This window comes from Ornithodoros turicata, chromosome 3 (genome assembly GCF_037126465.1).
Source record: "Ornithodoros turicata isolate Travis chromosome 3, ASM3712646v1, whole genome shotgun sequence".
NCBI lineage: Eukaryota > Metazoa > Arthropoda > Arachnida > Ixodida > Argasidae > Ornithodoros > Ornithodoros turicata.
This window is the reverse complement of record NC_088203.1, coordinates 99,079,157-99,092,569: the sequence shown is the minus strand read 5'-3', so window position 1 is coordinate 99,092,569 and position 13,413 is coordinate 99,079,157. Positions and strand designations below refer to the sequence as shown.

Here is a 13,413-nt window from a genome sequence, read left to right as displayed (position 1 = left end):
GACGTGATGAACCCCATGTGTGACAACATCTTAGCGCGAAGCATCAGAAGATCGTGCGCCCAACATAAACAAGCTGGAGGCGATATCGCCTTCCAATGGATACCGTCCCACGTCGGTGTCGGCAGCAACGAAAGGGCTGACCAGCTGGCGTCCTCGGCACACCTGGGCTGCAGCAATGTTTTGCCAACTCCGGACGACGCCGACAGGCAGATGTCTGTTCAGCTCCTTGCTGAACAGCGCCACCCTGGAATACGGGACATCATGCATCATAATCGCCCTCCTCTTCCCACGAAAAATCTTCCTCGAAGCATCCAGACCATGCTCCATAGGCTCCGCACTGGGTGCGCGTTCACCAATTCTCAGCTGTTCAAGATAGGCTCTAGGGGTGACGCCTGCTGTGGCCACTGTCAACAACCCGAAACAATCGAACACATCCTGTGAGACTGCCGAGCATACCATTCTGCGCGCGAAACACATCTCCCTCGCTCCACCTCGGGCTCGCTAGCAGACATCCTCTACCCCGCTGGTTCTTCTGCCGAACGTTCCGCCAAAGCAAGAAACCTCATTCTCTTCCTGCTGAAGACAGGCCTTGCTGATCGACCCATCTAATACTGTACTCTCCCCGATGAACTCGTGCACCTCACCGCATCCCCATCCTTCAACCTCCTCTATCCTCCATCCGTCCGTCCTTCCTTTGTGTTTTGTTTTGCTATGCGTTTTCCTTTTCTTTTTTTGGCTATAGTCGTGACGACGCCCACTTCTGTGTGGCCAACAACGGCGAGCCTATCCTGCCATCACCCCCCCCCCCTCATTTTTAAGAGTGAACATTGTACCTCATTGCTGAGCGAGAAAGCAGAACGCAAAAAAAAAAAAGCCACACTGATGAGATTCACATATTAGACACTTTATGAGCACGTGCGGGCACCTGAAAATTATGCCCACAGCACTAGCGCGGACAGGTTCAGCCTGGAGGTGCGCAAATTAAGTTAACCCCCAACACCGCGCAACGGCAAGTTAGCAGCATGCATAACATTTACCAACGTTCGCCGTAGCTCCCAATGTCAGCAGCGTTTCAGCGCAGGAACCTTCTATATACAGGGCGAATCTCCTAAACGTGACTCGGGTACAGATGCTCGTATACGTGGGCTCGTTTGTGGCCTCGGTGCTGCCCTTCGTACAGTTCTATCCCGTTTATGCACACCTCCCGCGTTCCTTTTTTCCCCCGCTTTTCCCGCACGGTCAACGTAAGTGGAGACGTGAAATAGCGGGCTAAAAGATTCTTCCTGTACTAATCTGGGACCCCGCTAAGCTGATTAATTCAATTCCTCGGCACAAGTTTCAACGGCGCTGCTGCGCGTAGACTGGTGTGGGCGCCAGCTGCGTTTTGTGGAAGGATCGTTTGCGTAAAAGCAAAGCTGGGTCATCCGGGGTAAGCTTCAATGCGCCGCTGTAACGTTAAGCTGGCTTATAAATTGCGTCTAGTGGCCTTTTTTCTTTCGTGCCTATGATGCCTGTTAAGGGAAACAAACTCTACGGTAGCCGTAGACGAGGAAATGAAACATGAAGGGCAAACACAACATTCCGGCCTCTGTCGCATACTTCGATTAAGGATTACAGAATGACAAGTAATCCGTTGATCAATTCGTGAATCTTCCGAAGCACCCGACTGACGGTGCTTTTTCGTGTGCTGCATCTCTATGCATATATGCTGCATATCCGTATTTATGGCGTACATGTGTTCGGTTCAGTTATATAACTATTGGCTCGGTATTGAGGCATAACTATTCACATCATATTGGCTATGGGTATATACAACTTTCGCTCCGTCGATGCTTTCTAATGTTCATGGAGTTTCTTTCTTGTCTCTACCGGTTTGCTCCAGACGCTGTAGTATCATACTCTGTACCCCAATGACGATCCATGCTTCTTTCGTGTGTGTGTGTGTGTGTTTTCCCCGCTTTTGATTGGCGTAGCACAACCATGCAGTGGAGGACAGCTCAACTGTTTCTAAAACGTCTTGTATATAGCTTCTGGTGGTGGCGGTATACAGTGTTCAAAGGAAGAGGAGTGAAGTCTGCCTGCTCAGACAAGGCTGCAAGTTTCACTCATTTGTGAAAGGGGAAGGGAAGAAGCTCATTTAACTTCAGTCTCCCATCTGACATCGAATGTTTCGCGTGTAATGGGGTAGTGTACTGCTCTCCAGCAGTGAATCATCCCATGTCGCAGTCACGATTTATCCGTTGTTGTCGTCGTCGTCAGGGCTACTGGTACATAATTATTCCCTTCGTATTCACTTCGGTTTCAAAACCACTACTCGCACGGCCCTACTTAAGACAAAATGAACAACGGGACAGCCTCAGTAATTATGAGGTGCTGACTACTCCTTTTGTGGAACCTATTTACTATAGTGTGGAACATCATGATCCAGCTGCTTTTGCACCAACAACAACATATATATTGTGATGATGAAGTGGGGAGGTTTTCCACTCTAGGAGTGGAACGCTACCCCATAGCTTGGGGTCTAATATGAGTGGTGACAATGATGAGTAATGACGATGAGAGATGACGGGAATGATCGAAGTGGCGATGCTGAACGTGATCGTGATGGTGGGAATGTCCGAGGGCGCTGCTGGGGTCATAACTAGTCCTTTAGGCCTGTCGCCTCAAAGAAGTCAACCACATGACGTAAGGCCGCCCTGGAGTCGGCCGCGGTGTCCCAAGGGCCGAGGATGGTCGACGAGTTGAAGGGGCGGCAGCCAAGGGTGGCAAGCTGTGACTGCAGTGTACGCCTCTCGTTGAGATAGGTCCGGCAGCGGAGGAGTATGTGTTCTACGTTGGCAGGTACACCACACTCGTTGCACATAGGGCTAGCCTCACAGCCTAGCTCGTATCGATAGGACGGAGTGAAGTCCACATTCAGACGTAGCTTGTGGATGAGCGACTTCAGAGGACGAGGAAGCTTTGCAGGCAGCCGGTATGACAGCGTTGGGTCTACAGTTCCCAAAGAGGACCTAGTTGGAATGTCGTGTTGCCATTGTAGGGTAGACCAGGAATCAGACAAATGCCTGAGGAGGGATCTTCTGTCTCCTCTCGAGAGTATAATGGGCATAGAAGGCCGTTGTTGGTGTGCAGCGGCAGCGGCAGCGTCGGCCTCGTGGTTCCCAGTTATTCCGCAATGCCCTGGAACCCACTGAAAGACTTTTGCACCAAGGCAGAAAGTAGACTGAGGAAAGAGTTTTGGGTCACCTCTGGTTAGAAAGGCCACGGGTTAAAAACACCACAGCTGGTGCTAGTAGTTAAGGTGGAGATGATGCAGCTGCTTGCCGTAGGCGACCACGCTTCAGCGGACAACGTCACAACTAACGCAGGGGGGGGACAACACAGGGGAATGTATTTAAACAGTTCTAGATGTATCTACAGCAGAGCCCAAATAAACAACGCCTACATCATGTAGCGTGTAGTCCTGCGTGCCGCGGACATATTCGAACTGTAGGAGACGTTACTTCATCACGCCACTTCGAACGGAGAATCTGCATAATGTATGAGCTGTGCAAGACAAATCACAGTGCATCAAAATGTGATAAACCCGAGTTTTTGCATTCTTTTCTTTCTTTTTGTCTTTCTTTGTTCCCAACGCGCCAGAATCGATTAAAATATGTCCTTATTCTTGCTTTTTTTTTTCTTTCTTTTTTTGCTGTACGGCGACGCTGAGACACTTTTTGTTTCGACATCGAAGGCAGCGAGGCGCGTTTGAGCCTATTTCTCTCCATTCAAGTCGAAGGACACTGATAGCGGCTAGCTCACCGAGCGTATTCCCTTGGCGCCTCTGACGCTCTTAACCTAGCAAGACGGAAGAAAAAGATTTTATCTTCCCAGCGTAATTGCCTAAGTGCTTAGTGGCACAAGTCTGTGCCCGGTAGCCGAGAAAATAGGCTGCGTGTTGTGACTCTGGACATGGAGGGCGCGGCCTCTATGTACGGAAACGGGAAAGAAATGGAAGAGCCCGTATTGAGGCAGGATTCTAACTATATCTTATTCGGCTTCACTATCGATGTCTGGTAATTAAGCTCCGAAATAGTGGTTGATAGTTTAGTAATTCGTGGCTCTACGTTGCGGGACAGTTGTGCTCGCGAACGACGTCACAGTATAATGCATAATGTAAAAACCCCGAGACTAGAGAACACGAAGGGACAGACACAACATGAAGTCTCAAACACAGCGATCTCCGTGGATCAATTTCGCCCGCACTCTCAAAAAAGAAATTCACCGCACAGCACGCTCCTATGGACAACCATCAATCGTTCTTGCCCCTATGATTTGTTGAAAGCGTGAGATGTACGCCGCCGAGTGGTTAGCGTGCTGGCCATGTCAGGTCGAGACTAGGAGGTACCCGGGTTCGAATCCCGGTGCCGGCTGTGCTTTCTAGGGTTCCTCCTGTTTTTTTTGTTTTTTTTTCGGACGCTGTCAGACATATATGTCGGCACAGTTCCCTTAGAAGTCGGCCCAGGACGCATATTCCCGCATAGCGTTAGTCGTGACGTTGCCCACCTCGGCGAGCTCTTTCACTGCACCACTACCACCACCACCACCTCATTTTTAAGAGTGTGATGAAGCTCTGTTTCTACTCCTTTACCGTTTTATTTTTCCCATGCGTTTCTAGAGTGAAGGGCACACCGCATTTTAATAGGGAGCTACGCGCACGCAACGCGATCGCGTACGCTACTAATAAAACTTTCTCCTATCCCTTGTGGAGGACGACGTATGTGCAGTCGTGCTCAGCCTAAGAACGCCACGTTTCAGCCCCGCCCTAGCTTCTTCCTATTGGCTGCAATCGCTTGCCGCATCACTGTACGCTGCGAGAAGTAGTGAGCCAACACCGAAACTATAAGAGACCTATGGGCTGCACCTGGTCCCGCTGCTGAATGCAATTTCGTCAGTGGAGTGTGTGTTATATTGTTGCATTGCTTGACCCTATCTTGTTAGAAAGGTATTTCCGCCCTCACCCTCCTCGGCGAAAGGCGGGTTTGAAGGGTTGATGATTAGATGCATGTTGTCATCAAGTATAGGAGCCTTCAGTGTGTATTGTCATTAAGTGGGAAAACTACCGAGGAATCTCCGGTGGAATAACTGTATTAGGGTTGACAAGCTACACTTTGAGCTGTTCTTATAGGTTGAACACGAGTATAGAAGTGACTTGAGCCGTGCCGCCAAGTTGCTGGTGTCTGTCCAAGCTGCTGGAGCTGGTTGTTTGCGGTGAAGTTCTGTTTGTAAACTGTGTGTGTTATGGTCGTATTTTGCGCGTGCCCGCGCCAAGGCTTTCATTGGTCTGGAGTTTCTCCACCAGCTAGCTGTTACGTACTCCATTTTATCAGTCGAAAGGATCCAGAATATTAGGGAACGTCCTGTTCCCAATATTACCGTTTGCTGCACAACTGAAGACTCTGGACTGTTTGGAGTATGCTTTTTGTTTGTGTTATGCTGAGATACATTGCCCCCTGCGAAGAATGTTTGGTAAACAGGAATCGTTTCGATATTTTCCGTATGTCCAGGAACTACGATGATCATGTCAATGATGTCGGTCTTTCTCTTCTACTCTTCAACTCTTCTTCTGGAGCCAACAATCGGCCGGTGGTAGTGGTGGTGGTGATGATGATGATGAAAGGGCTCGCCGTTGTCGGCCTCACAGAGGTGGGCAACGTCACGACTGACGCCCTGGGGAATGTGCGTCCTGGGCCGACTTCTAAGGGAACTGTGCCGACATATATCTGAAAGCGTCGGACGCTTCCTGTTACTGCTTGCAGACCATCCAAAACAGCTGAAGATGTACAACAACCGAGACAAATTTGTCTCGCAAACATGTCTAGCAACTTGTATCAAAAATTGTCTCAACCTGCCTCAAAACTTGTCTCGCAAACGATAAATGCATGCAAACTTCCATCAAATACAGCTGAAGATGTTGTTGAATATTTCACCGCCCTGCGTAAACGAAGACGGCGACGTTCCGGTCCCCTCTAACGCGATCCCATATTCTCAGTTCATTCCCTTCTTTTCTCTTCGCCAGTAAACAGCCTCATGTACTCCGTGGAGAACGCAAGGCGAACGACGAGGCGTGCAGAGCAGCTCTCGGCACATAACGAGGCAGTTGGAAATTCTCGGACCAGGCTTGTCCGAAGTGCTGATCACAAAGGAGAAATCACCTGATGCAGGGCACAGCCAGCATGCCAGCGAGGCGCCTAACTTACAGGGCACTCCTTTCTCTAGAACATATTTTGTTAGACTGAACGCAACACCGAGCACTATGCATCATAGTACTTCCGGACCTCTCACCATGCTTCTTCGCGGGCGGCAGCCTGTTGAATATTTCCTCGCCCTGCGTAAACGAAGACGACCGACGTTCCGGTCCCTTCTTTTCTCTTCACCCCATGCTTTCTCTCGTACAGGTTGGAACAAAAGTTTACGGAACACACGAGCGGCGTACTTTTCTTCGGTGCGACACCCTAGCGGCTGCAGGAAGCGGGTGAGTTCACTATTTCGGAGGGGTGGAAGGGTACGCTGTTAGCGACACACAGCGGTAGCTTCCACTTCCCAAACAACCAGGCGATACTGGAACTACCGCTGTGTCTCTTGCATCGCACGCCTGCACCCCTCCGAAGCAGTGAACTCACCCGCTTCCGCCAGCCGCTAGGGCTCGTCGTACCGACGAAAAAATACGCCGCTCGCGTGTTCCGTAAACTTTTGTCCCAATCTGTACTTCCTCCGCGACTACCGCGCCCCTTTACTGCACTCTTCCACCGCATGAGGCTCAACGTTGCCTTTACACCTGCCTTTAAACCACCGTCTCGGCTCCACCTCGTCTTCCCTCTGCCCCACTTGCGGAACACACGGCGACCTCTGCCACGTCATCCTGACTTGTGCGCAATATCACGACGAGCGTGCACTGGTGGAAGTTTCTATGCAACCGTATTGACAAACGGCCGTTAAACCACGTGACAGTCCTCGGACCGTGGTCGAACGCTGCCCACCAGATGCAAGGCCTTCGTCTCCTTGCGGAGAGTACTTGCGCTCCACCGGTCTGGTGACGGATCTCTGAAAGTGCTTCCCCCATCGTCATCCCCTCATCCGTTCCCAATTCGCAATATGGCAGTGTACCGCCTCAGCGGCGGTGAATCGCCCACCTCATCATCATTCAATGTATGTGTGTGTGTGTGTGGTCTCTTCACCAGTAAACAGCTCATCCCCTCTCACTGTCCTGTCTTGTCTTCAATAGATGTACAACAAATGAGCCAAATTTGTCTCGCAAACTTGTCTCAAAACTTGTCTCAACATGTGTCAAAACCATAGCTCGGCATTATCGGGCTTTCGAAACTCACGATCACAATCATCCGATAAGGCGTGAGTTCGAGCCCTGCTACGAACTCAATGTGAAGGTCGACATGGCGTATCGGTGAGCTCGATCATGCCGCATCTTAGCGCACTCACGAGATAACATCGCATTTGCTCTGTGACGTCGACTTTCACGTGAGTTCGTAGCAGGACCGAACTCACCCCTTATCAGATGGTTGTGATCATGAGTTTAGAAGGCCCGAAATGATGATCTATTGTCAAAACTCGTCTCAAAAGCTTGTCAAAACTTGTCTCACAAATAAGACAAATGTTTGCAGACTGCGATCTAATACAGCTGAAGATGCAGAAGTTTAACGAAGACGACGTGAAGGCAGCGATAAAACGACGGGAACCGTAATGTTGTTATTTTGTAACATTAACGCCTATTTTGTTTCACCTCTTGTGTGTTTCGTTTTCCCGTTTCACCATTTGTCTGTCGGAGTATCGCGCCTGCATTTTGCTGGAGGTAGCTCCACTTTCTTCAAACGTTAGTTGAAACAGAACTCGTACCGTTTTGCAAAAGTTCACGGCAATTAATCTAATTAATTAATTTAATTAATTAATTTAATTAATCCAAATATGTGAGCGCTCGTTTCAAGTCGTCCGATGCGCGCTACGATACAACCTCTACATTCGACAGGGAGGCAGACATGCCGACGTCATAAGTAATCTAGACCAAGCACAGCGAATATATGTCATATTAGGCTATTGTCAGTGTGCCCATCGCGACAGGGACATCACTCATTGTGCTATGTTTATGCATGACATTGCCTAAGCTTAGCCTTGTACTTCTTTCCACGTACAGGAGTGTCATCTAAAGATCACGTACAAGCATTACGAACGAACAGCACGAACATTCGCTGTTTGGCACAGATGTTTCACGGTGACGGGATTGAAAAAAAAAAAAAGGAACTTCGGTTTAACAAAATAAGTTCTTTCTGGCGCCTTTGTTCGCACGACTGTCGCACGCGATATGCACCAATCGGTACTTATCCGCAAAGCACTCATGTACACTTTTATTTTAACGCGTATTTTAACTTTACATATTTATTTATTATTAGTGGTCCTTACCCCCATATACTCCCCCCTTTTAAAACAGAACTTCACCGCATAGCACGCTCCTACACTCTTAAAAATGAACTTCACCACATAGCACGCTCCTAGCCAACCATCACCCCGAATGACAACGTTCTCGCCCTAGATTTGTTGAAAACGGGAGGAGGAGCCTATTTTGTGCCGTGCATAATGGCACAAAATAGGCTCCTCCTCCCGTTTTCAACAAATCAGGGGCGAGAACGTTGTCATTCGGGATGGTGGTTGGCTAGGAGCGTGCAATGTGGTGAAGTTCATTTTTAAGAGTGTATGCAACCATCATCCCGAATGACATTGTTCTCCCCCTTCATCTGTTGAAAACGGGTTTACGTACGCGTTTTTGTGACGCTTATGCAGCTATCTTAATTGTCACAAAGTGACGTACGCCACGCACTTTCCACAAATCAAGAGTGATAAATGTATCATTCTACGCAATGGCTGCCCTTCAACGTGCTATGCGATGAAGGCTTACCATTGCTTAGAGTACTGTTATCACTTCTCGTTTGTGGAAAGCGCCGAAAGTACGCCTTTTTTGTGACGATTAACGCAGCTACGTAAGTGGCACAAAAAAAAACGCGTACGCTACCCGTTTTCAACTTTTCAACAAATCAAAGGATAGAAGGATGTCTTTCGGGATGATGGGTTGGCCAGGATCACGTTATGCGGCGAAGTTCTTTATCCCTCTCTGGATATAGTCGTGACGATGCCCACTTCGCGTGCGACCAACAACGGCGAGCCAATTCTGACATTACCTCCCCCCCTCCCCTCTATTATAACAGTGCGAGCCTCGACCAGCCTACGAGTCCGTGTAGAGCACTGTCCTTGGTTGAAGCTACAACGGTGCCCAACCCGATATCGCAAAACTGATTTCAGCACTGTCTCAAAGCATTTAACGTACAGCGTGGTGTTAATGGAATATATACTAACTGTTAGTCTTAATGAGTTCTTCGCGGAGCTATTCGTGGAACGGATCCAGCGAACTTTTTCTGAACTGTCGCATGTATTTATTGTGCCCACAGCGGTCTGGAAACTCTTTTTTTAGGGAGCGAGTTACTAATTTTAAGCCTCCGCAAAGTAACGAGTGGATTGGATTGGATATGAAAGAAAAATATGGAGAGGTTAGTCCCGACCCAGTCAGGACTGGCTACTGCAAAACGCGTTTCTGGGTGGAACAATAGAGCCAGAAAAAAGAGAGCTATGAAAGAGAGAAAGAAAGAGAGAGAGCTATTTGTCCGTTGATCTCGTTTGACACTTTCTGTAATGATGAGCATCAGCTCACGAGAGTAACGCTTGGAACAACAACTACACTCTTAGAAATGAACTTCACCGCATAACATGCCCCTAGCCAACCATCATCTCAAACGATATCGTTATCTGCTTTGATTTGTCGAAAACGGGAGGCGTACGCCTTTTTGTATGGCAATTATAAACAGCATAAGTGGCACAAAAAAGGCGTACGCTTCCCGTTTTCATCAAATCAGGGCAGATAACGATATCATTCGAGATGATAGTTGGCTAGGAGCGTGCCATGCGGTGAAGTTCATTTTTAAGAGTGTAGATAATGATGATGTCATAACTCCCCAGTCATAATCACAAAATAAAGTTGTTGTTGTTGTTGTTGTTATTTTGATGATGTCATGGGATGTAACGCTTGGAGAACTGCATGAAGGTTCGCAATATGTGTATCCTCAACTGCTATACGGTTCTCAACGTTCGAATCCCGTGATAGCTATGTATTTATGTGTGCGTTAAAAAGTGTGTAAAAAGTTTGGATCGTCAAGAAATGAGAGAAGTAAAAACGGAATGTTAAAACAAAATAAATGAATAGCAACTCTATCGATGCACAGACACACGCACATCGCACGTGTTGTGGCGCTAAGGAGATGGAAGGTAAGACACAGACGTAGTAAAATAAGTCTGCAAAGCAGCATATAGTGGTAGTAGTAGGATATGCAGCTTTATCCTACTAAGCAGGTTTGCACACAGCTGATGTTTGCTTGCGTTATGGTATAGGGTGGTGGAACCTTGCATCTGTTGGTCAAGTCCGGCAACGCAATTCGTGACGCTAGCTCTAAAGAAGTAGTAGGCATTACTAAACACAAATGTCCGCCTTGTTTTGCGAGTCATATATGTTTGCAAGAAAAATAATCTACATCAATTAATTATCTATATCAAAACAATCTATATCTTTTTAGTGTTAGAAGGATGAAGAAAAATGTAGACAGAACCCTGCTTCCTAAATTGGCGTAAATTACGTAGTTTTATAGACATTCCGATAGCGACCAAATAGCGCTCAGGCCTTTTTTCCGAGACGCTGTCAGGACGAACTCTTTTCTGCGCTCGATTGACCCTACGATGACTCACACACTGGTAGGCCGCTACCCCAGGGAGGAAGTGTCCTTGCTCCACAGGCTTCGACTGAATGTGGCGCGGACACCACTGCTCCTCTTTAAGATGGGCCCCCTTTCGTCACCCAACTGCCCCACCTGTCATGTTGAAGGAGACATTCCGCACCTGCTGCTCCACTTCATCCGTTACCGCCAACATCGTCTTCTCCTGCGGTCGCGCATCGCCCGCCTCACACTCTTAAAAATGAACTTCACCGCATAGCACGCTCCTAGCCAACCATCATCGCAAATGATATCGTTATCTGCCCTGATTTGTTGAAAATGGGAGGCGTACGCCTTTTCTGTGACAATTATGAACAGCATATGTGTCACAAAAAAGGCGTACGCCTCCCGTTTTCAACAAATCCGGGCAGATAACGATATCATTCGAGATGATGGTTGGCTAGGAGCGTGCTATGCGGTGAAGTTCATTTTTAAGAGTGCAGGATTTCGGACTTTTCCCTTAGCTACGCTGCTATAGGCCCCACACAACATAGTCAGGTGACAAAGGCACTTGTTCAGTTCCTGCCGATCTGTGGCCTGTGAACTGTGATCAATTTCGTGGTCGTTTTCCTTTTTGTTTGCTTGTTTTCCCTTTTTGTTTGTCTTTCTTTTCTCTTTTCTTCCTTTTTTTTTTCTTTCTTTGCTGGGAATAGTAAGCCGCCGTAGCGCAGGCTAACCTTTCCCTCCTTTTTTTATACAATAAACATACCCCCCCCCCCCGATAGCGACGTGTGAAATTTCATAAAAAGAATTACGAGGAAGATATCTTGAATTTAATTTCAATTCAATTCAATGCAATGCAAGTCAGAGTTGCATACACGCTTAGAAATGAACTTCACCGCATAGCACGCTCCTAGCCAACCATCATCTCGAATGATATCGTTATCTGCCCTGATTTGTTGAAAACGGGAGGCGTACGCCCCTTTTGTGACAATTATGATAAGTGTCACAAAAAAGGCGTACGCCTCCCGTTTCCAACAAATCAGGGCAGATAACGATATCATTCGAGATGATGGTTAGCCAAGCGCGTGCTATGCGGTGAAGTTCATTTCTAAGAGTGTAGGGTTGGCCAAAAAGCAGCATCATGCTGTTTGACGAGATATTTTACAGATATAATTTCATCGCGTTCATGGAACAGACCTGCTATATCATTGTTCCTTTCAGACGAAGCTTCCACAGATATACACGACGGTTATAGGCAGCGCACCTCGCTCTTTTGTGAAAGTTCACGCGTGTATTTTTCTTTTTTTCTATCGAAGATGTCAGACGTTACCGTAACTGATACACACACTGACTTGAATTCGGTGACTTTCTCAGCCGAGAAACCAAAGCCCTCTTTCGTTATTTATTAACAAAGCTCCCACCAAACAGGGGGCTGTGACGTTTGGCATTTAGCAATCTCGGAGGCGGAAGCTTAATTCAATCGACTCAGTCGGCATTTCACCAGTCCCCCCAAAAAAACACGGTCTCACTCGAGTCAAACTACCTTCTTCTTGCTTTCAAATTTGCAAAACTTCACGCGTTGTGCTCCTTTCCGTAACGCGAAACGAAACTCGTGTTACCGAGAAACTCGAACCACACTCTTGACATATCAGCCGTAGAATAACACAACTTGGCTTTCTCTTTGAAAACGAAAAAAAAAAAAAAAACAGGGAAAAGAAGAGCCATGAGAGACAAAAAAGGTATCGATTCCATCCTTTGCCGCGCGACATGGTACCGGTGCTGCAATGAAGGGAGAGGGGAGAAGGAACGGTTCTCGGGGTGCGAACTTTGGCCCACAGCCCAAAAGCTGACCCGTACGGCTAGACCCACCTTGGTCCACGACGTCCTTGTTGAAGTCTTCCCGTCGTCGGTTGAGGTCGCAACAGAGGTCTCGTACTCTCAGATGTCCCACTTACAGAAATCCACCACACTTCGCACAAGCACACGCACACACTACCGATGGGGGCACCAACACAATGTCCAACGATCGCCAGTTTCTCTGGGGCGGGCGAGGGAGCTATTCCCCCTCACTCCTCCTTTCAGTCCCCTCTTTCGTCTCTTTCCCACCATGCTCTTTTTCGCAGCGCTCGAGTCGGAGTCCGGGTAAGGGAAGAAGAGTAGGGATATTTTTGCAATGGCGGGTTCCGGGTAGCCATGTTTGTTCGCAATCAACTTGTGGTATGCATGACAACAAAGACCTGATGTTGCTTTACGAAGTTTGGAATACAATAACTTGAGCGTGAATTGACTCAAGTTGATTGTGTTGACTACCAGTAGCGATTGCTTAGGTACAAGGTAATTTGTGCTCTTCGGGCAAGCTTAGATGTGTTTGTGTCGGATTGTGTTCATGACAACGATGCGCTTGGAAGCGCATCAGAAACTAAAAAGGCCTAGAGATACCAGCTAAGAATGCCGAATTAACAAGATATTGCTGTCGTCCGAAATCATGACGCGGAGGTGCAGTCTCGAAGGAAGCAAAAAATTTGATTTCTTTACTGTATGACGTGTCACTCCTATTTGATCAAAAAACATCACCCTCAGTTTTCTTAGAATACGCTTGATCCGT

At 47.7% G+C, this 13,413-nt stretch overlaps 1 protein-coding gene across 2 annotated transcripts in view; it reads right to left on the bottom strand.

Moving 5' to 3' along the window:
* LOC135388964 (sodium/potassium/calcium exchanger Nckx30C-like) overlaps nt 1–12,826 on the bottom strand; it is a 174,711-nt gene extending 161,885 nt beyond the window's left edge. For both annotated transcript variants that reach the window (XM_064618854.1, XM_064618855.1), the window contains exon 1: nt 12,678–12,826. The gene's annotated coding sequence lies outside the window, so the exon portion shown is untranslated. The remainder of the gene's footprint in view (nt 1–12,677) is intronic.
* Nucleotides 12,827–13,413: the final 587 nt, after the last annotated feature.